This window comes from Nyctereutes procyonoides, unplaced genomic scaffold (assembly GCF_905146905.1).
Source record: "Nyctereutes procyonoides isolate TBG_1078 unplaced genomic scaffold, NYPRO_anot_genome, whole genome shotgun sequence".
Classification (NCBI taxonomy): Eukaryota; Metazoa; Chordata; class Mammalia; order Carnivora; family Canidae; genus Nyctereutes; species Nyctereutes procyonoides.
In genome coordinates this window covers 3,266,222-3,290,210 of record NW_026575129.1, presented here as the reverse complement: position 1 = coordinate 3,290,210, position 23,989 = coordinate 3,266,222, and the positions used below count along the sequence as shown (strand labels likewise).

Here is a 23,989-nt window from a genome sequence, read left to right as displayed (position 1 = left end):
TCAGTAGAGCTTAGTGAAGTAGGATTTGGACAATTACTCCTGTAGTTGACCCAAGTAAACAAAACCCAGAAAGTTATCTACTAAAAACACAGAATACTTCTTAGGTGGAGGTAGAGTGGTTTATAAGAGAATTAGGGCTCTTCCTATTTTGCTTTCCGCTCATTTTCCTTCGGTTTTATTTTCATGCTTCAAGTCTTTGCGACCCATCCTTGCCCTCCTTCTTGATGAATAAGTGTGATGGTCGAAAAGCACATGTCTTGGCTGTTGCAAAGATCTAGCCTTTACTAATTGTGTGATTCAGCTTAGGTGGTTCATATTCCTAGTCTGTAAAGTAGGAATACCAAATGATATCTGCCCCACACCACCACTCCAACTGCCTTCTATGCATTGTGTGGGTCAGATGAGAAAATGAGGTGTGAAGTGTCATTTAACTTCTACAGTTCCCTGCCACGGAACTCGCATTCTCACCAAGGATGGGTATTGCAGGGCTCGTGGAATGAATTTTCTCTGTTATAGGACAATAATTGAGAGTTTACCTTCTTTGGCTTCTGTGACCACGAGCTGCTGTGTCTTACACCCCCACCCCCACCCCAGAGGCACACTGGACCTCTGAGTGGCCACTCTGTTTAGTGTGATATTCTTTTTTCAGTTGAGCTGAAATTTAGCCTTACAACTTCCAAAATAAGTTACACTTCTTGGTTCTAGTTTTACAGAGTTAACATGAAACAATTCAAGTCGGCACATTTCAAGTCATAGAAATTTATAACTGAGAAAGGGGTCTTACAACTCAGCTTCCTGTTTTTGGCAATTCAATTCAATAAATAAGAGCTGGTGCCTATCACGTGGGTGCTGTGCTCAGGCACTCAAGACTCAAGGCAGCTATTGTTTCTCCTCCGATCTCCCATCTCCGGAAGTGGAACCGAGGGCATGCGACCGGAATGGAGATGAATGGGAAGTTTGAACTTTTTAACTCCTTAATGTGCAAAGATCACAGTGGTTTTAATTTCATTTAGGGTACTTGCTGAATAAATGCCTGCGTTTATTAGGTTATAACTCACTTAATGGCCAAGGAGACTACTGATCTGTAGAAATGAAGATGAGAGAATAATAAATAATAAAGCCATCTATTTCTGATTTTTATAAGCTCCCCTATGTTTGTTAACCAGTAAGTAAAAAACATAATTGCACAGAGAGGAAGGGGAACTGGTGAAATGGCAGCATGAGGATACCCGTGTGTGCGCTCTGCTAGGTCTTCTTGTGGTCACCCCGGCCCCTGGGAGGACTCTGAAGCGTCTTCTCGGAGGTTACAGGCAGGATACACTGTCTTCAGCGAGTCACATGTTGATTAACAGAACTTAAAACAAAAAAAAAGCAAATAAAAAAACCCAGCACTAGGGGTAGAGTTGGATGCCCTGGGTTCCCTTCTTGCCCATGTTGCTAACTGGCAGTGTGATTTGGGGGGAAGTCTGTCTCTACTCTTCAGAATTTCATTTTCCCTCAAATTCAAAATAGGGCTAAATCTGTTTGCTCTGCCTCTATAATATAGTTGATTTCGGGTTAAATGTGATCATGTATATGGACTTGAATCTTCACTTCTTAAAAGCCATGGAACGTTGAGAGACTTCTCTGTGCCTGCTTCTTCATCTCTAAAGTGGGATAATGTTAGTACCTACTTGAGCATTTTTGTGAGAAGAGAGTTAATTCCCATCAAGTACATAGAACAGTGCCTGACAGTTAATGCCTAATAACGGTGATTTTTTTCTTGTGAACTTCTGAGGGCATCAATGACTTAGTTTATTTTTAGTTTACTGAATTTTTTAAATGACATTTTTAATAAATAAAAATAACTGTAATACCTATTGACATGTTTTATCTTTCTGATCATTTTGGTGGTTTCACAAGGTAGGACTTTGTTGTCAGAAAAGGTTAATATGATACTGAGAATTTACTCCCAAATGCCTTTTTTTTATTCAGAGCTTCAGACCAAATCTGTTTATTCTAGGAAGTGCCTTTTACTGGCAGCATGAGTTTGGAAAGCTTTAGGTGGGAATCAGGATATGACCCTGCCTTCTCTATTACTGTTAGAGGTTGGAGATCTTTCTTAACTGTCCAGCAGAACTTTGCATGGTATGTGATAAAAGATCTTTCAAATGTTATCTTTGATTCTGAACTATGCTAATTCAGTGTTTTTGTGACCCATTCAGCTTTGAGAGGTAATGAAATGTTGATCAAGAGCTCCACCACAACAGACCCATTTATAATAATCCTACTGGTTTACTTCACAAAGGCAGTTTTCAGATAAAAATACTGATCATGACTTCCTGTGACTTTCCCTACAGGGGTAAAATTAAATTGTGGGAAATGCTTGGAATTTAACTAGTAATTAACTTATAAAGAACCTTTTTAAAAAAATCATAACTCCCTTAAGCTATTATAACAAAGATCCTTATGAATTCAGAATTCTTTTGTGTATTTATTTTTTATAAAGTGAAACCCAGTGACTGTTGTTCAGTATCTTCAAGTTTGTTATTGAACTAAAATGATGTCTTTAGATAGAGGAGCCTTTGAGCCTCAGGTCCAGTTTAGATGAACCCTGATGCTGCTTTTGTTGAACTACTTATTTGGATATAAATATGGATATCTGTGGCCTGATATTACAGACTTTTATTATCAAGATTTGATGATGGGGTATTTGAGAGTTTGTGATTAGAAAATGAGCACATAGACTTTTTCTGTTTTTCTGCTTATCAATAGAATTGAGGCTGTCAGATATTTTGTTTCATCTCTCTTACCTGGAGTTAAAAATGCCACTTCACTCTTAGTTGTATATTTAATATTTCTTGAACTCTAAACTCCTTATTCCTACATTTTTACTTCTATGCCATGTTATATTACAGTTCTAAATAGCATGATTAGGCTGATCATTTTGAAATGAAGAAATTACTTTTAAACATACAAAAAGCACAAATTAATTTTATCTTCTAGTTGATTTGTTTTCCAGAAGTTTTGTGTTAAGGAACATCAGGTTTCTCTCTGGAGAGGTAATGAGTAGATCAGCACGTCTAGAGTAGAAGGTGTTTTCAAGGGGCCATGTGGCAGGATGACATGATTGAGATTTGGAAACCCTGGGGCTCTGTGATGCTAGGGAAGTTTCTCTGCTTCTTTCAGCATTAGTTTCTTCAACTGTCAATGGACATGCTGTCTATCTGGAAAGATTATAATCTGATGCCACATTATGCTAATATATAATGTGTTTCCACCAAATAGTAACTGTTATATTTTGTGTTAGAAATTTGTTCCATTTATATTTAATATTTCAAAGCAATCATGAATGGTCATTTTGGGATTCTTATTTTGTGAACATATTAATAGACTTATAATTTTCTAAGATTACCAGAAGGCTTTGGGAACACCAAAAGAAATACTTGATTTCTGAATAAACTGATCATTTAATAAATTCTTATCTCTTGATTCCTATGTTAACTGTGTTAGAGTTGTAATGACCATTTTTCCCTTTCTCCAATCTTGGATATCCTTGTGAGTTTAGCTTTAAAAAAAAGTTAACAGAGTAACCAAAAAGGATATAGAGTAAGGCCAGGGTAGTTTCCTCATTCACAATTATATATTTCATTCTTACTTTGTTTCAGGATTATTTGAGCCTTTTAAGACTATTTATAAAGTGCCCTCAAGGACATGTCTTGTGTTTTCAAGTTGGTCTCTTTGTGAGGGGAAAGGAAAGGATGTAATAAGGTGCACGTTGATGGGCTGCACTTCCCCCACTGCTCTCCTCTTTTTTCTGGTTTATCACTGGTTTGAATCCTGTGTTAGTACATCAGTGTTCCCAAGAATAATAGGTGGCTATGTTCTAGTGCAAGTTGAACTAACTACATGCTGCCTGGGGGCCAATATTTGAAACATCACCTATTAATGAGACATAAAAATTGTATGCTAAGTCTTCTTCACATTAAAAAAAAAAAAATCTAAGTTTTTTTCCAATTGGTTTCTCCAGGTGGCATTTTTCTGAGATTGTTCATTGAGACTTCCCAGCATTCCTGCAGATAAAATAGGTAAGTAGTTGAAATCAGATACCCTTGCTATAATAATTCTATGGATACACTTTCCAGGTAGGTAGCAAATTACTTCTTGAAAGAGGTGCAGTGTTTCAAACTTTTGGACCTTGAATGGTAATACTAGTTTTTGTTATTGTTTTGGGGGTTTTTTGGTTAGAAATATCTCTTGGATGAGCACACACAAATGTTGTCAAAGACCCTGTAAAGGTTCTGTCACCATTCGTAAACAAATTTTATAGCTCTTTTTAATGCACATAGCTGACTCTATGTTGTCTTTCCTTTTGAGTCTCTGTGGACCGTTTCACCATTTGTTACCATTTTTCTGTGAAAGGGGAAGTAGAGATGACCAATTCAAATTACCCAGTTTTATTACTTGATGACAGCTCAGGTAGAGGAATTGCCTAAATAAAAGTTGCAAACAGTTGACTAATAGGTGATGTATGATGGAGTCTATAGATTCTGATTTATAAAGGTCACTTTTGGAAAATGTTAGTAATAATAATAGGGGTTGAGTAATCTCCTACGGTGTGCATTCAGGAGATCAATTAAATAATTGTTTTGAAAGACTTTGATCCATTTCTGACTCTAAAAAAGCAGACAGTATTCAACTCAATTCTCTAGAAGCCTTGTAAGGAGCTGGAGGGTGTGACTCAGGCTAAGGGGGCCAGTATGTGGGTTGGATTTGGGACCCACTGGCACTCTCTCCTGGAGGCTCTGCCGTATGCAGTGAGTTCACAGAATGTTTTCACAGACACCATCTCATTTGTGGAAGGGTGATCTTTTTAGATTACAGATTCTGGGGAAGGAAAAATTGCCCTTATATCATGAATTAAACTATTGATTTCTAATATGTTATTAAAGTGTTCTAACAGCTACTACTGCTTGGGTTAGATTAAGCAACTTGGGTTCTTTTCTTTTTCTTTTCTTCTTCTTTTTTTTAATGGGAACTGTAAACACTTGTGAGTTATAAAATTATTTGAGCAAAGTTCCTTCTCATGGGAAAGCCAGGGCTGACCCAGGTTGGTGGTGTCTTGTGAAGGTTAATCATTGGCACCTTATCAAACTGACAATCCTTAAATAACTGTTCCATATTTATTTACTGGGAGTAGGTGAAGCTGATTTTCTATTACTAAAGACTATTAATAAAAAACATATATCTTTTCCTGTATGTTGAAAATAAGGGATTTATTACATGTGATTTTTCTGAAGCAGGTGTTCATAAGCCTGTTTAAAATTTGATTAATAGTAACACTCTGCCGTGCATCGCTCAGGTCCAGACTTTCAGATGCCTGTCAGCCAGGGGACGTTGAGGTTGGTAGTGAGGCCTGTTTTCACTCATACAGTTCTATGAGGAGAAATATTCTCCACAGAGCCAGATCTGTGCTGGTGAGGAGTGTGTTTATTTCTAATCCCAGGCACTGTCTATTTGAGCGGAAACAGGTCCAATTGCCATTTTGTCCATTATGTAAGGAGTCGCATGTGAACCCGAGTTAACTGGCTCCATATTTCCCATGTATTCCAGTGATGATTTAGTCCCCCTTTGTGGGTTGTCACCCTGGATCACTGCCAGGCTGGCCTGTTTAATCCAGCTCTAGGGAGTAGCCAATTCCATTCTGCCAGTGTCTTCAGGAGCTAAGTCATGTTCATCCTTGAAATCCCCCTCTCTGACGATTTAGCCAGATAAAATTCACTTGGTCTTTTTTTTTTTTAATTATGAATTCATCCCATAGAAATGCAATAAAACTTGACTTAGACACAAGAGTGGCTTTTCTGAAATAACAGTATGTGAATTATGAAGAAATCTGACAACTCACAGCATATCAACTTGTTGAATAGGTTTCTCTTGAACAAAGAGTCATTGCAGTCTAAGGAGAGCCTTGTCATCAGGTGGTCCTAGGCTGAGAGTCCATCTCTGCTGGACACTACCTGGGTTGGGATCCCAGGTATGGTGCCAGTTGGCTGTGTGACCTAAGGCATGTTCCTTTGCCTGATGGAACTCCCCTCTCCTTATGTGTGAATACCCCTTCCTCCCAGAGTGCTTTGGAGGATTCAGTGAGGCAAAGATAGCAGCGACAAGTACCTCCTGTGTGTCCTCCTGACATCAGGGCCCTTGGAAGGAGCCCTGGGTTAGGATGGAGGAAGTGCTGTGCCAGGTGCCTCCTATGCCTCACTGATAGAGTGGCAAGCTGTAGTACCCGCTCTGTTCAGCCCTGCCTGCTCTGGAGAAATCTTTGAAAAGTGTGAGTTTAGGGTATGTGGTTGGTATTAGGTATTAGGTATTAGGGGCTTCTATTGGGCAGGTTTTAAAAAAAAAAATCTAGTCAGACTTTCTGGGCTTGAGTCCCAGCTCTACACCTTATAATTAGGTGTATGACCTTGAACAAGTTATTAACACCCTCCCTGGCTCTCACCTGTCTCACAGGATTGCTGTGAGATTAAATGATGTATTGTGTGTAGAGTGCAGCATATGGAACTAGCACCTAGTGAATCTCAATAAATATGCTCATAAATTCAGCAGGACAAAAGAAGGGATGCAGAGGATTTGACTTGAAAAAATATCCATGGTTTTAAAATATCTTGAGTTTGTACTTTGGATTATTGAGCTTTTTATATGATGTTACATTATTTAGATCAGGAAGGATCATCTTTTTCCAGAATGAATGGAGAATGACCTTATTCTGCAATGTGGGACTACCTCATCAGAAGGGTGAGGCATTGGGAGTTGGTCTTCTTTGGTTTTCTATTCATGAATAAATGAATCTTTCCCCATCTGGGGGAATTCTTGCTAGAATTGACCAAATGAGTGAAATGAGAACTCTAGCCTTGCACTGCCCATTGTGGTAGCCACCCTCCTCAGATGGCTGTTGAGCATTTGGATCATGGCTAGTGTGACTGAGGCACTGAAGTTTTAATTTTATTTAATTTTGATTCATTGAAAATTTAGAACTGAATGTCACTTCAGTTATTGGAAAACTTGTAAGCATATTTGAGGCAACTTGGGCAGGCAGATCTATTTTTTCAACTGTACACTTTATATGGTTTAATCAGGTCAAATATTTCTGATGAAAACTTAGTAGCTGAATTGAGATGTACATTAAGTGCAAAGTACACAGCAGATTTTGAAGTTTTAGTGTTAGGAAAAAAGGATGTAAAATACTTTTAATACTTTTTATATATATTGATTATATGTTAAAATTATAATATTTGGGATATATAGAGAAAATTAATTTCCTCCTTTTAAATATTTCTACTAAAAGTTTTATTTTATTTTTATTTTATTTTATTTACTTACTTTTTAAAAGATTTTATTTATTTATTCATGAGAGACACAGAGAGAGAGGCAGAGAGATAGGCAGAGGGAGAAGCAGGCTTCCTCTGGGAAGCCTGATGCAGAACTTGATCCCGGTACCCTAGGATCATGACCTGAGCCAAAGGCAGACTCTCAACCACTGAGCCACCGAGGTGCCCCTCTACTAAAATTTTTAAATGCCATACATGGCTCACATAATATTTCCATTAGACAGAGATGCTTTAGAAGATCCCTGAAAGAATAATTTCTTTTTTTTTTAAGATTTTATTTATTTATTTATTCATGAGAGACACACAGAGAGAGAGAGGCAGAGACATAGGCAGAGGGAGAAGCAGACTCTAGGCAAGAAGCCCGATGTGGGACTCGATCCCGGGACTCCAGGATCACACCCTGGGCCAAAGGCAGACGTCAAACCGCTGAGCCACCCAGGGATCCCCCAAGAATAGGGTAATTTCTAATTTATTAAGTAAAACACAGTTTTTTCCAATCTTCGTGAAGATTGTGAAAATGATGTTTTTTCTCCTTTTAAAGTGTTTGTTCACAGTCTGTAGTTTAGAGGAATAAATCTCTATTTTATTTTATTTTATTTTTTAGAGGATATTTTTATTTTATTTTTTTATTTTTATTTTATTTTTTTAGAGGATATTTTTAAATATTCAGAATTGAAAAAAAAAAGGCACATAGCTGATGTGCCTCCTTATGTAATATGACCCGAGGCTCAATTTTGATGTCTTTGCCGTAGACCTTTCTCTTCCACTTTCTTCTGAAATGGGCCAAGGGAAACACTATCTACCAGAATATGAATCCAAGCACTACTTTTCAGCTAAATATTCTGTTTCCTTGATGATTGTTAATTCTGACATTTGATGCAGATACCATGACCCCAGGGTCATATTTTGACATGTCCCAGGAGATCAGTTTAGGAACTGTCGTCCAGGGGAACTGGATAACTACCTATAGTGAATTAGTACTCTCTTCTTACTATGGTACCAGTAATACAGAGATATATTCTCAAAGAAATGATGGCTCGCTAGATGCTTAGTTGTTGCCAATGTATGTATGAAACATGAGAAGATGATACAGTTAGGATCATCAGTGTTTTTGTTTCTCATTCATGCCCCACGTGACACTGAAGTATATTCTCAGAGGTGGGGGAAGAGTATTTGACTTGGAATCATGCTGGTCTGGGTTTGAGTCCTGGCTGGCTGATGGTGATGGTGGTGAGTTTTCCTAAGTTCTGATTCTGTCCCTGGGTAGTTGGTGCCAACAAACACCAGCCACTTTCCTTATCAACATTCTTCCATTGTGTGTACTTGATCTGTGACACCACATGCCTTTGATAAACATGGCAAATACATTGCCATCCTTGTACTTTCCCAGACGAAGTAAAGGAATCAGAAAGTTTACTTTCCACTATTGTTCTCTCCAGGAATTGATATTTCTGTATTGAATGCAAGCCATTACCACATTTTCATAAAGAATCTTTAGCCACCAAAAAGTGGCTTTTCTTTGCATGGAGTTTAACTGTTTTGACATTGAGGTTTTTAAGTTCCAGGAATAGAGTATAGAATTCATTCCCACCAGTAGTTTGGAAGCCGTTAATAGGGGAGGGTGTAATAATCTTCCTCCTTTACTGAGGGTAAATTGAATTAAATATATAGTATCTGGATAGGAAAACGATAAAATAAAATAAAAATAAGATTGTGGTTTTCAAGACTTTAAAAAAGCAAGTCAAAGTAATTGGATATATTGAAGACTTAAAGTGAAAGCAGTTCTTTTTCTGCTTTGTTACTTACATGTTGACAGCTTGCCTTTTTTCTGATAAGTTTTGGCTAGACCTGTGCCATTTGACAGGAGAGTGCTGAGGATTCTTCTCAGCAGAGACAGAATGAAAAGTTGCTTCCTCTGGTAGACTGAACTTCTGAGGGCTGGTCTGAGTCTTTTATTATATCATCAGTGTCCACTACAATGTCTGATGCACAGTAGGTGCTCAGTGAATATCGGTTGAATGGACGGAAGATAAATGTCTGTGTCTGTGGTTAGACTGTAGAGCTAGTTTTATGGCATCCTCTGAAGAGAGCTCTACTTTGGGCACCTTATGGGCAGCACAGCACAGTATCTGTCGTATGCTAAATGCTCACTAAATGTTGGATAGTTGAAGGAGTGAATGTAGGCTTAAGTTTAACTTCCAGTTTATAAGGGAGTTTAGGAGTGTGGCCCATTTATAATTTGGGAAGCCACACAGGCTCTTTTCAGCAGAGGAGCAAGGTTAGACATTTGGAAGGCACCATGGCTAGCAGATTGACCAGAGGCTAAGATACCAGGTAGAAAGTGTTGCTGGCAAGGAACTAGGTGGGTGAAGAGGGTGGCTTTGGAGGGTCAGATGGGCAAGGCTGCAGCTAACCGAATGAAGCATAGTCCCGGGTTAGCTTTGGATGGGAGCTGGGACAGCTCTCTGGATAGGAGTAGTTTTGCCATAAGTAAGCTTCAAGTATGAGGAATGGGTGTTAAGAGAATTCTCATGTACTGGCCTCATTTCTTTTGAGAAGTAGAAAAAGTTATCTGTTTGGGAGAGGATGGGTAAAGTTGGGGGTTCTTATGCTCCCCCATGTGGCACGGAGCTCTTCTCAGTGCTGATGTGGTGAGAGTATCCATCTTCCTGTGAATTCTGGACCTCTCTGATGAATTATTCCACAGAGAATTCAGGTCCTCCATCTGACGGAACAAGTCCACAAGGATGTTCTGGATCTCATTTCAGTTTTGTTATGATCAAATGCTAAAGTCTGTGCAAAAAAGGCTAGATTTGGTTCCAGTTGGGTACTCCTCTTGTCATTCCACCTACACAAAGAAATGCCTCGATCCTTACATAAAAAGCTTTTTCGCCTCCACGATCCACTTTGTAAATTGCTCCTTGAAAGGAAGGTGCTGAACACACCTCATCTGAATGAATATGCATTGGGATGGTATAGAGGTCTCCCTCGCGGTCACTGTAAGATGACATGTATGCTTTTACACGAAGCTTGTTAACGTAGCTAAGTCAGAGCTGTATCTATCTTGATCATTTCTCATGTCAAACCATAACCACCAAAGAAGGCAGTGTAGTATAGCTCTCAAGTTCTGAGATCTTGCCCCCATAAACACCCAATCTGCTCTTTGAAATTTCATGCTGACTTTCTAACAAAAGCTGGCTTCTTTTGAATTAAATGTTGATTTAATCTACAATCCTTTCTGGAGTCATTCAAAAGCCAAAATAAAGTTTTTGTAATCTTTTCCCTTTCTGTGCTCTAGTACCGGCGGGAACCACTAGTCATACAGTGGTCCTGTCTGTCCTTCAAGATGCCAGCCTCCCCAGAGCCACCAGCTAGCTGCTCACCACATCTCAGAGGGCTAGGGTGCCAGGCAAGCTGTAAGGATGGGATTGGCCCCCCATCTCTGTACCTTATGTTACCAGCCCAGAACAGCCTGTGAAAAACTCTTAAGAGCTAATTGGCAAGCTCAGATGGACTTAGAAATGTACCTGATTTTGATCCAAATTATTCTATATACGCAGCCAAGTTGTGTTAGGAAATGGGCTCTTCCTGTCATTAACTCACAGCTTAGGTCATCTCTTTCATGTAATGAAGGCAAATATGACTGAGAATTCACTTTAGAAATCTAGTGTGACTAATCTGCAAGAGCTGGTTCCTGTCTTGTTGCCTCATCAACACATTTCTTTTTCCTGCTTCATTCTCTAACTGTGTTCCTAATTCAGTTGAAGTTCAATCCATTTTTCTCCTAATATTCATGGGCTGGTTTTGGACTGGAAGGACACAGCCAGCCTGGCATGCTAGTCAACTGCTTTCATGGACTTCTCATTCTTAGTCATACTCAGGGGGGCCAGCTTACTGGCCACTTACACCCTATGGCAGGTACATGTAAGTCTCTCCTGGAAACTGTCAGGCATTTTGGTATAAGGGTAGTTGTAGTAGAGAAGGTCACTTGGGCAAACCTAAAGGAATTCTATTTTTCTTTAGTTGCTAGTATGCTTGCATATTTATGTGATCAGTACACCTCAAAGTATAGGTCGTTCTTTAGCTGCCCAAAGCTCACACCTATTTTCCCCAGTGCCTTAGACACTGGTAGGCTTGTGAAGCTGAGCAACAACTCTTATATACTATTATTGCTGGACTAGAGTTGCCAGAAGATGTTTATGTGTGTTTTCTACCAATCATCAAAATAATCCAGGTTCAAACAGAAAAGTATACACATGCAGGAGAAAAGAAAACCAGTCTCCTTAGGGCCAATCTAGTGGCCACACTCCAAAAAATGTCTCTTTTTGTACATACTTTTCTTTACATAATTGAGTGCTTACTTTGTATACAACTTTACAGTTAATTTTTTGTTTTATAGGGTACTATATTCATATCCCCTCTATCATTAGATGTTTCTTGTTAAAGTATTTCACTGGTTGAAAATTATATCTATGATAAATATGTAAATCATCTTAACTTTCTATTTTTTGACATTTGACATTTTTAAAAATCATTGAATATAAACATTGATTGTCCTCTTATAGATATTTGTTCAGTTTTAAAAATATATCCAGGAAAGTTGGGCTCTGGCAGTAAAAGAGAGTGCTTGTTTTAGCACACCATAAGGATCCCCAAGGACCCAAATCCTTGCCAGTTTGGGAAGTAAGAATGGCACCTTATTTTAATTCTTGCTGTTTTTATTACTTAATGAAATTGAATGTTTTTCATCAACAGAACAGCCACCCGTATTTTCTTTTTATTTCATTAAGTCCTTTCAGGTGAAATTGTCATTTATTTATGACTTTTGTGATGTTTATAATTTTGACCCATTTTCCTAGAAAGGTTTATTGAGATGCATAACTTTGCACATATTGTACTCTCAGTAATAGTTAATTGTATACAAAATTATCCTGTATTTGAGATGAAAATAGGTGTGGAAGTGCCAAAGAGAATACACTTGGAGGTTCTAATGTGACTTTTTGGTCAGGGCTGTCAGCATCTGCAAAGTCAGCTGTATCCAGTGAGCACCAGACCTTGTGGGCACCCCCGTCATCACCCTGCCTCCTGCCCAGGTACTTCTCCTTCCCCTCTGCCTGTGCAGGGCAGACACAGTATAGCTCACGTTGATAGAATACTCACAATAAACACACACCCTGGCTCAGTGTTCACCGACCCCATGAAGTCATTCATACTTGCTTCTCCCTGGTGTTTCTTCTCAGACTGCTTAGCTTACTTTCCTCTTCTTATCATTGTTTCCAGGGAGTCCTCTTCTCCCTTTTTTCCTTTTCTTCCTTGCATTCTCCAAATTATCTGACTCACCCCATGACTTCAGCTGCCACTCGTGGGCCAGACCTCCTCAGACCGAACCCCTTCTCTAGGCTACAGGCCCAGATAGCCACCCGCTCGTTACAGGTCTTCCCCTGGTGTCCCACTGGGACTCAGAATGCATTGTGCCGCAAAATGAACTCATTCCTTCTCTCTCCCTGGCTCTGTGGCCTCAATTCTGTCTCTTAGCAAAAAGGACTACCGTCCATCTACCAAGCCAGATACCTGAGCAACATCTTGAGACCCCTCTTCACCTCACTGCCCACATTCCAGGGGTAACATGAAGACCTATGAGTTCTCCCTCCTTCATAATGCTTCATCTACATCCCTGTTCTTCCTGCCCTGGTCCACGCCACACTCCTAGAAGGAATGAATGTGTGTTTTCCCAATTAGATATCATCTTAAAAAAAAAAAATCAGGTTTCTCTAAAATAAAATTGGTATTTTGCAGGACATAGTATTTTAATGGGATATTTGTGAATTTTTTGTATGAAGTGAATCCTCATCCATGAATTTGCCTTTTGTAGAAACTTGAATTTGGTACCTACTTGTTTGTTTTAAAACAAAGTATGCCTCGAATAATGTCTAATACATATTAGTCAAACGAGAGCCCCTAGACATTACTTTCTAGCTAAAGGGCTTTTGATTTGAGGGCTTGACATTTTTTCCTTTGGATCTTAATTATTTCCATATTGCAATATGTATTGTTTTTTGTAATATTGGAGTTATCCTTTATTAGCTAGCTTTTCAACTTCACCTCCCAGGGAACTCAGGCAAGAAATACAAATATTTTCATAAGATTCTTTGGGGGAGTAAAATTAATATTTTTGAGAATGAAATATGGTGAATTGTCTCCTAAGGATTGAAAGACTTTATTAAGATAGCAAAGTATCCTTCCCCAGGGGTACGTTTTTCCAGGGCTTATGGAAATATGGTGCTGGGAAGAATAAAAGGAAATTTAATGCCATGGAAGTTGGAAACAGCCACTGATCCTGTCTGTTTTTAGAACACATATAACACACTAATTCCCAGAGATTTAAGACAGCTCTGTTCACTTCCTGAGGCTGTCCGGCTCATTATGACTGTGACACAGAAAGATTCTTCAGCATGAATATGCCATGACAGTGTTTTATTTACTGTGAATATTCACTATACTTGAGTATAAGGTGTCCCTGTACGTCTGCCTTCCCATATTGGTTATCAGGTTGCTTCAGTATTGGGACTTTTCTTAAATTGGCTTCCCCTAGACCCGATCCTGTGACTAGGATTCAAGCACACATAGGTTGTTTGTGAGGTAATCCTGGAGAACATTGGTAAGGGAATAGGTATGTGAGCTAGCCAGGAGATGAAAGGCAATAAAGAGATGATTTTGAGCAAGTCCCTGCTGTGGGCACCTGGGCCTGAATCCCTGGTGAATTTTAGGAGGCATCCTTCAGAACCAGCCCATTGGAGGCCCCAGCAAGCTGGGAGAGAGGTCACCTCCACCTCACATCCGTCACTGATTGGTGGCTGCTCTTGAGGCCAGCGTGTAAGGCCTGCTGTCTGCCTGGGTGCCGGTCATGGGTGCTTGCTGTAAGCGTGCACCCAAGGGATATGAGACGTATGCATGGGGGTACTGATGATGCCTGCTGAGCGCACTGCTTTAGCATTTTTGACTGTGATAGACAAGTTCACTTGGAGACGTCTCAGGGCCTCAGAAACAAAGCACATGCAGAGAGATTGCTAGTAGCATATTCATTTTATCAGTGTTTGATAGATATAAAGTGAATTTAAAATACTGAGAATTTGATACCACTAATCCTGAAATGGAGAAGGGAGGATGTAGGGACGATCTCAGAGAGTTTGTCTAGATGTTGACCCTAAAATCACACATCGTATCTCAGTAAAAAGCTGGTAAGACTTCACAGTAACCAAACAACTGGATTGTCAGGGCTTCTTACAGGGCTGAGGTTTCCTCGTTGCTAATTAGCCTATAGAATTATAATAGGCCCACAAGGAAATTACAGTGTTTTTTCCATGCACTCAGATCTGGAAGAAAACAAAAATCTGACGGAAATCTGTGGCCAGCCAAGTCTGAATAGAGCCATCTACACTGCTTTGGGGAATTCCTGGGGAGGGAAAGAAGATGGAATCCAAGCTGTTTAGTGCACCTCAGAAAGAACCCTTCTGTTATTTTCTGATTCCTCTCTGTTACACAACAGTCTTGAGGACACATCTTGAAATGGAAATTATCCTCTAATATCCTATTGGCTGCTCTATTGGTGTCATTTAGGGGATGAGTGGATAAAACCTTGAAGCTGTCTGGTATCTCACCATTCAGACCTGTTGTGTGACGGTGGAGCAGTGAAGAGTAGGACGGTGTCCCTGTCCTCAATGAGTTCCCAGTCCAGCCTTGAGAAGACAAGCAGAGAAGTTACTGCTTCTGTGATAAACTGATAGTATTGGGGACAGAAGACAGAACAATTAATTCTGACATTTGGGGAGGGCATTCTGGAGCTGTGACATTTGCGTTGGGCCTTAAAGATGACTCAGTTTCCATAAGGCGTGAAGGAAGACCGTGGCATCCCGGTCGGGGTGGAGGCAAGGGGACTGGAAGTGCCGAGTGTGGTCAGGGAGCGGTGAGTGGTGATGGGCAGGAGAAGCCAGCTTGTCCACGTCCTCAGGGCCTGGCCACTGCCTTCCCTGTCTCTCCTGCACCGCCAGTAGGCAGATGGCATTTACAGCCGGACCACTTCTGTTCCCTCCAGTTTTCCCAGCAAATATCCTGCCAATCGTAGAACTAACTTAGGATGGTGAATGGAGCTTGTACAACCTGCATGGGGTTCAGAGGTCCACAGATGCAGCCTTTGGCAGTGAAATTAATGTTTTGTGTTTAGCAGCTGGTCAGTGATCCGTATGGCAGGGGGCTGCCTTGTGGATGGGGACAGTGACATGCTTCATGCAGGTGGCCAGCATTACCTGTAAGGTATAGTACTTGTCCCCTCTTTGCCGTGTATTTTCTATCACCCTGACGTGCCCAAGTGTCCTATATTTCTGGAAATACCTAGCTATATATAAAAGAATATAGAATTGTTTGTCCTTGTTTTCCCCAGATTTCCTCCCATCTCTGCTCTAGTTGTGTCACAGCATTAGCATGGTGGTGCTTGTGGCCGTGCCTCAGGGGCACACCTGCTCTTAGAATCCCTCAGTACGTGGCTTGAGGAAGAGAACCAAATAGTAAGCCAGCTGCAGGTTTTCTCCCATTTCCCAGCTGAATCTCTCAGTTGTCATTTTTGTCCTTTGTTTCTAACGGAGTAGCTACCTTGGCAGAGGGAAAGAGCACTCGATGTGGTGCCCACATCCTGGGATCATTTCTCAGGGGAGATCAGGAGCAGGAGCTCCAGCTGACTCCCAGACACATCTCCAGGAACCCTGAGGAAGTTGGCCATTACCATCTCACCAGATCCTTGGACTGACCTCTTGCTGCTTAAATTCAAGATCGCATGTGGTTCATCCACCCTCACAAAGGTTCTCCGGTGGCTGTGCTTTAGAGCTCCTTCAGCCAGTCACCTTGTTTATGTCTTAGACTGACCAGTGTGCTCACGATCCTTTCTCCCTTAGGAATTTCTGCTTCCTCTTTTATCACACATGGAGTGTTTTTTCCCATGGAATTCCCCCATTTGTCTGTAGACTCACTTTATCCCACCCTTTGGAACTGCATTCAGGCTTCCAGGAGATGTTTCCCTGATGATTTCACAGCATAAGACAAAGACTTACAAGTTTTTGATGCCAAAGAAAGAAATAGTGAGATATCTTGAGTCCGATTTAGTAAATTAACCCCTGACAGCTGTGTGTCTTTGGGTGGATCACTGTCCTTTAGTGAATGTATGTAAGAATAATCAACTCAAGAAACCTCTAGCAGTCAGATGCATAGATTCTTCTCTCTACCCCTTGTCAGTAACTCTCCTACAGACAAGAAAATATGAAGGTAAGTAGGGTATGTTTTTCCGTTTTGTGTTTAGCCTCCAGCGTTGCAGTGTGCCTTTCCTGTTCACTGTCCTCCAGGTGCAGAGCGGTGGTTCTTGAGGAGACTGCCTTTGTTCCTGGTCTTGTGAGTGCATGTGTCTCAATGGTCGTGATTTGACCTGGCCCAGCCCACTGGATCTTTACTCACTGTTGGACCGTTGTGGTCTCATGACCAGAGCACTAGACCAACTTTTCCTGTACCATTGCTACTGAAAGCTGCCGATGGAGAACCTGGTTTTGAGACGGATGAGCTTTTCCTTTCTGATGGAGCAGAAAATTATAGGGAGGGTATGGATTTATGGGAGGGTATAGGTTGGTGACTAATAGGCAAGTAAGAAGTAGAGGAGTTCTTCATCAGCTTCGGTGGAAGACTAGCCTTTGGCCTCTGCTCTACTATTGGCTATGCTATTTTCACTGAATTTCCAATTTATTTAGTCAGAGTAAATGTTCATTCAACAATACTAATGTCAATGCTCAAAAATATTATATCTGAAGAAAAAAACCTCCAAACCTTTGTGTATATGACTTTTAAGGAAGTTTCCTAGGGCTAATCAAGATGCTTCTGAGTGAAAGTTTATTCATGTCTAGTGACCTGAGAGACAACTGTGGTGATTTTTAGTTTTATAACCCCACCTCAGGACTCGCAGTAGTGGTGCCACTTCCACATATTAGAAGGTGTTCTGGAAACATATGTGACATTTCTGGGATGTTGCATAGATCATCAAAATGAAAGCATGCAACACTAGACCTATTCCCCAAATTCAGGACTCGTGACCAAGCTTTCCAAAATAGTGTTACAGCAAAGTAGTCTTTTTTGGTTTCTATAAACTTATTTGTTCATTGTTAAGCAGAATTTATTTTTATTGTGGTACTTTTCAGAGACCTTAATGTGTACCGCGGCTTTTCAAGGGTTGGGATGTAGGATTCAGCATGTGTTCTGGGACCCCGTTGGTCGAAGAACACCTGTGATCATTGTCCAGACCTCATGTCACTCCGACACACTGGGGAGATGCTGACGTGTGGTAGGTTTGAAGCCATCACAAATCATTTTTTGCTCTTCTCATCCAGCCCTCCTGCTCATGGAGGAGAGCCTCAGGGAGGAGAGCCACAGGGCCCCATCAGCGACAGCATTAACTGCCAGATGTGTGGATGAAACCATAGTGGGCCTTCCAGCATAGCTGACCCAGCTGAGAGCAGTGTGTCCAGGAGCTAGGGCAGAACCAGCAGAGGAACTGCTCAGATGACACATGGTATCATGAGAAATAATAAATCGTTCTTTTAAGCTACTAATTTTTTTTTAAAAGATTTTATTTATTTATTCATGAGACACAGAGAGAGAGGCAGAGACACAGGCAGAGGGAGAGGCAGGCTCCCTCCAGGGAGCCCCATGTGGGACTTGATCCCAGGACCCCGGGATCACGCCTTGAGCTGAGGGCAGACATCAACTGCTGAGCCACCCAGGCGTCCCTAAGCCACTAAATTTTGAGGAGCTTTGTTACACAGCAGTAGTTAACAGGGACACTGACTTAACAGTAGCACCCAGTTAAAAACTGGAGACAAAAAAATATGGCTGTTTATCTAATCAGATACTTTCTATGAGGCTTTTCTGGCTTAAAATGAAATTTCTGCACAGGGATTTTCTAGAAACCTGAGTCATGTGAAAAAAATGTCAAGAAAAAAATGTATTTGGCATATGATTAACAGCACCAGAAAACAGTACCCAGTCCCAGTGTGAGCGAGCCAGCATGGGTGGTGCTAATGCTGCCCCGGGAAGAAGGGGAAAGGGACTGATGGAGAAGTTGTAGCGATCCCCGCACTGCTGTCGGCGATGTGTTCCCAGGGCCTGTCGGACGCTATCTCTGAGGTGACCAGGGTCACTTAGGGCTCATTCTTCCAGCCTAATAATTAGATTCAAGTAGACATGGCTTTGGACGTGGCCCATCTGCTCCGCTCGCTGGCCAGCTGCAGGGAGGGGAGGCCTTGCCAGTGTTCCAGCCACACAGCAGGTTTAATTACTACCGGCTCCCAGGAGCAAATCTGATTAGCAGATGGTGAAGCCCCAGTGAGATGTGGAAGTGCAAGAGGCCGGGGGCAGCGCCCCTGGCTGAGGCCTGATTGCTGAGTGCCCCGGCCCATCAGCTGTCCGTCCTTGGCTATTACACCCACCATCTTCTCGGTGTCCTGCAGCCAGGTGGGCCTGTTGACACAGAAGCCGGGACCGCAGGCTCACTATCACAGCTGAGAGGTCTCAGACAGTGGCCACATCAGGAGCTATGCCCAGGCCTTAACAGGCTCACATGGGAGGATCGTGACAGTCATGCTACGGCCACACCGGCCGCAGTGAGTTGGGAAGAAGCAAAAGGTTCTGGGAATCATGGGAGTTGGAGCTGGAAAAGACCCACTTGGTCATGAAGCCTCTTCCTCCGTCATGGCCTGATCATTCCCCCGGGATACTCTGGAGCGGTTTGTAAAATCTGTTTCCGAATGACTCAGGCCGGGAGGCTTCCAGCCATTCCCTTGGGAGATGGAGCAGCTTGTTCTGCGGAGGAAATATTTTCCTCACTATTGGTGGGGGTCCTTTGTTGGTTGGCTCCAGCCTCATCACCCCTGGCTGGTCTCCCTCAGACCACCCTGAGCTAGTCTCCCTCCACCTCTTGCCTTCCCACAGTTAAAGCTATGTCATGCTTCCGCTGAGCAGCAGTTAAACTGAGGAGGAGGGGCCTGCTTCCTGGTCTTGGCACTTTCTGAAGTGATGACTTTCTCCAGCTGTTTCAGCATTCTGATTCCCCTACTCTGAATTTCTCTCTAATTTTTTCATCCCTGTAACATTTCATATGTGTGGAAATGCTGTGGTACTTTCTGAGCACTGTAAGGGTATATATTTCACCATGAGAGGGGCATATTCTTTTAAAATGTTTCCAACATTCTTTTGAGCCTTTACTAGATTGGATTGACCTTGGTTTATACGTCACGGACTAAAGGGTGGGACAAAGCGTAATTAGGACATGGCTCCTCCAGAAGCCAGTAATAATGGTAACTTACATGGTACATGCTGGTTGGCACAGTCATGTGAACACTGTGGTCCTACGGCATTTCTTCTGGGGAGTTGCTGTAGCTCAGTGTACAGTTAGTAAAACAAAGAGAGTAAGAGTCTGTGTATCTGCACAGACCACAGTCATGTTAGGAACGTTTAGTAAGCAAGGGCTGGTGGTTTTGTGGGTCTCTGCCTTTGTTGTTACTGATGGAGCTAGGAGATGAAAAGCAGGAGCTCACCAATGAGACTCAAGTTCAGGCCATGTGGTGTTTATAGGCTATGAGATCCAAATTGGAATAGTGGTTTAGATCGTTGTTTTTCTAAGCATCTTCCACAGCGTGCTGCAGTTGCTCCAGTTCCTAGGGCCATTCGAGAGGCTACTTGGAGGTGATGGTGGTCATGGGAGCAAGGTGGCCCTTGTCAACTCCTTATTTTATAGTCAGTACTGGCTTTGCTTCTGTCTGTTTCATATACGCATCGAAGGGTTGCTTGTCAGGTTCTGTTTAATAAATAGTGTTCCATGTTCAAAAAGAAAGTCTGCAAACCACAGGTTCAGAGAACTGACATCTAGTAAAAACAAACACAGAGAGAAGCCTCTTTAGCCAAGCAACTAACAATTACATTTCTGGGATCCACATAGATCAATCCACAGACATTTGGAAGCAGCAAAAAGCAAAGAACTAAACAAATAGATATTTCTGTGTCATCAGGAAACTCTTTGTGTAAACAAAACGTGTAGACTGTGACTTCTAAGTGGCATGGTGAACAAGAGGCCAATTCTGGTCATATGTGCAGGTGACTGCCAGATTGTGTTATTCTCAAGTTTGCAAGCCCCAGTGAGTCCTGGAGTTGAGGTTAGTAAGAATTACATGATAAAAGCAACCACTTTTTGGGAGCTTTCCATTTGCTGGATGTTGTGCCTCAAGATGCCTCATCCATGTTAGGAAATGTAGGTTCTGTTATCCCCATTTCACACATGGAGAAATTGAGGCTCAGAGACTAATTTGCCCAAGGTCACCCAGCTGCTAAAGTGATGGAGCTGAGCATGGGTCACTAGAGCTAGAGTTTATGTCCTTAAATATTTCACTATATTGCCTTTCTCTGTTAATTCCTTTTTTTTATCTTTGCGTGCGCGTGCGTGCATTTGTGTAGGTGTATTATGTATGTATATTTTTTTCCTCCTAATGAACTTGGTGAATGGAGTACCTAAGGATATCTAGTTTGAGAAAATGTCTTTTTTGTAATCATAATTATGACTTTATGGTCATTCCACTCAATGTTCACTTCATATAAAATTGAAATTTGGTGTTACACGTAAATAATCCTCATTGACAGAGAAAAGAATGTAGAGAAAGGAGCCAATAATCTAATCTTAACAGTGTGTACTAATACTAAGCAGGCATGTACAGCCTTAGAAGTGTGTCTGTGCCTGGATTTAATGGCTCACAGACAGTCATGCGAAGTTTTATTGGTGCAGTAGAAATCAGAACTGTTGGGAGGCCTGGATGGCTCAGCAGTTGAGCATCTGCCTTCAGCTCAGGGCGTGATCCCAGTCGGGGGATCGAGTCCCTCATCGGGCTCCCTGCGAGGAGCCTTCTTCTCCCTCTATGTCTCTACCTCTCTGTGTGTGTCTCTCATGAATAAATAAATAATCTGTAAAAAAGAAAAAAAGAAAGAAGTCAGAACTGTTGATGCCCATTGCTAAGGCAGATGGGAATAATGTCTCCCTAGTTTTAAGTTTTTAAATTTGGATGCTTTTCTCTGATTTCTTAGCTTCTCTAGTTTATCCTCCGTACGGGGCCTTAGCAAAAGCCGAGTAAGGCAAGGTCTCTTTTTGAATGTCTGCTCTTGACCTAGTTCATGGCCTTCCAAATGTGCATGAACCTATTCCTTACTCTGGCCAATAACCAGATTGTCCGAGCAAGTGTGTTAGGTACTGCTAAACTCTCTGGTCAGTTGAATCTGGAGCAAAGTAGGTCCAGTAAAGAGTGAATTTAATAGGCATTTAGTTTTGTTTTTATAGGTGCATTTGAAAAGCTGGAACTGTTTGAGAAACGATTTCACAGCACATCCAGGTGGCTCGAATGATCTGCCTCCATGCGTCAAACTAGTTTTAAACAAGACGAAAGCTTGTCGTGCATTTCTCTCCTGGAGCAAGTGAGGCCCTCGAGGAGAAATATGAACTTATGTGGGTGCTTAGGAAGTGTTGAGCAATAACTCTTTGAGGCCACAAGGGCCCCATTTGCCTAGCAGAAATTTATGAACAGTACCCCGGTGGCTTACAAAAGTTCATTTTCTCTCCCAAGTGCCTGGCTCACTTCCTGAAAGTAACATTTTCATCGAAGGGTTGGACCATACCCGATCTTGACAGAGACGTGCCCGAGAAATCGCATGCTTGATTCTGTGGCAGATGACAGAGACTTTGCTGAAATAGGGCCTTAGAAGTGGCCTCCTGATGGAGAGTGTTGGTGAAAGGGGACATGGAGGAAAAGCTGCTAGACTACAGAGTTCTTTCTGACCTCATCTAATAGATCTCTGAGATCTTGCAAGTCATGTTGGAGTTGGGCGTGCAGAAGCGTCAGACCCAACGGGCTGTGAAAGTGTGTGATCCGCTTCACAGTGACAGGCAGCTTGTCAAGGGTTTCCAAAACATCTGTTTCCAAGAGGGCGGCTGAGATTTCTACAGGGGAGTATTTCCATTCACTGTCCATGAGAAACAAGAGTGAGTGGGCGTGCGTGAGACACAGATCTGGAGGAAATGAGTCTGCTCTCCACTTGGGATTATAATGCAGATGAATTCCATATTTTGGTTAGGGAATGTTTTCTTTTAAAAAAGGGAAGACAAGAAAGAAAAGCTCGGGTCTGACCCAGTTATTGAAAAGCAGACTAAGAGGCAGTCAAATGCCTGCTCAAGCAGTCCGGTGGTTGTGTCTTTGTGTTTGTGTTCTGCAGGGGGAGGGGTGGCGGGGGGAGGTGTGCGTGCCCGTGCCAGAAAATGGCCCCGGACTTTCTGGCACCCTTCTCCGCCATTGGCCTGACTTCCCCACCAAGGTGGCCTGGCCCCGCCAGAACAAACCACTCTGAAACTGCTGTGATCAGCAGAGCTGCAGATCCTCACGGCATCTGCGTGCATCAGTGACTTGAGGATTCAAACAGCATGCATACTCATCCTGTTGACAGAAATCCTAACAGAGGTTTGTTTTCCTGGCTAGTTTTTCTCTGAGAAATGGTAGCCCTATAAGAAAACAGCTTTGGACTTTGATCTGGAGGTTTGCTATGCCTACCCCGTCCCCTACTCCGTAAGTCCAGGAATGGAGAGATGGATTTGCTCACTGTACTTTGTGTTCAAAATGTGCCACCTCTGACGGTTCCAAAGCAAGAGTCCGAGCTCTGTTTTACCGCAGAGGAGTCATTCAGCCGGTCACTACCAGGCATCCACCATGTGCACCAGATGCTCTGGGCGGTTGTGATGTTGCCTAGGGGAGACACACATGGTCCCTGCCCTGCAGCAGGCTGGACATGAGGCCCTCACAGCTTGTGGGCTTCAAGTAAGGGAATTGCACAACGTCTAGAAGAGAGCCACCCAAGGGGCTGCACGGAGCTGAGAACAGGAGACTCCGTGGGCAAGTCAAGCGTCTCTCTCTCATGGCTCTCACAGCACTGGTGGGTGCTCAGTGAATTTCCTGAGCCACCCTCAGGCCTTCCCAGCCTGGTCCCAGATCCGTCAGCTGTGCGGCCTTCTCAGCCCCTTGCAAGAGCCAGGGCAGAGTGCTCGCAGCCAGCCTGGCCCACTGGAGGTGGGTCTGCCCTTAGCATCCCAGCCTGGAATTGCAAGAGACAATACAACCAAAGGTTCTGAAAGACTCTCCCCATCCCGCCCCCCCAACCTCCCCCCACCCCCCGCCCCACCAGCCCTGCACCCAGTCACCTTTTCTGGCTTTGGTGCACCTACAGCAGAGGCTTCATGCCTCGCCCCGATCCCCCGCATGCTTGGTCCTACTTGGCACCATGCACACCTCCCTGTCTCTTTCAGGCCTCCAGCTGAATGTATCTGAAGATGACTCTCTGGCTGAGGAAAGGCTCTTTCTCCCCCTGCATCCGGGGGGCCAGGCCTGGGGTCTGAGGACTGTGTCTCAGGGACAAGGCTGCGCCCATGACCATCCTGCTGTTCTCGATCCTCTCAGAGGGGTGGTGAAGGAAGGATGGGAGACTACCATCCCAGTGCCATCCCGGGG

General features: G+C 42.5%; 1 protein-coding gene across 5 annotated transcripts in view; it reads left to right on the top strand.

Annotated features, from left to right (window-relative positions):
• Positions 1-23,989, top strand: part of LHFPL2 (LHFPL tetraspan subfamily member 2) — a 152,822-nt gene that overhangs the window by 70,454 nt on the left and 58,379 nt on the right. For 4 of the 5 annotated variants that reach the window (XR_008666743.1, XM_055342212.1, XM_055342214.1 and 1 more), the window contains one exon: positions 4,010-4,067. The gene's annotated coding sequence lies outside the window, so the exon portion shown is untranslated. Of the gene's footprint in view, positions 1-4,009; positions 4,068-15,591; positions 15,675-23,989 lie in introns of those variants that run through there. The other variant, XR_008666744.1, reaches the window with a different exon arrangement.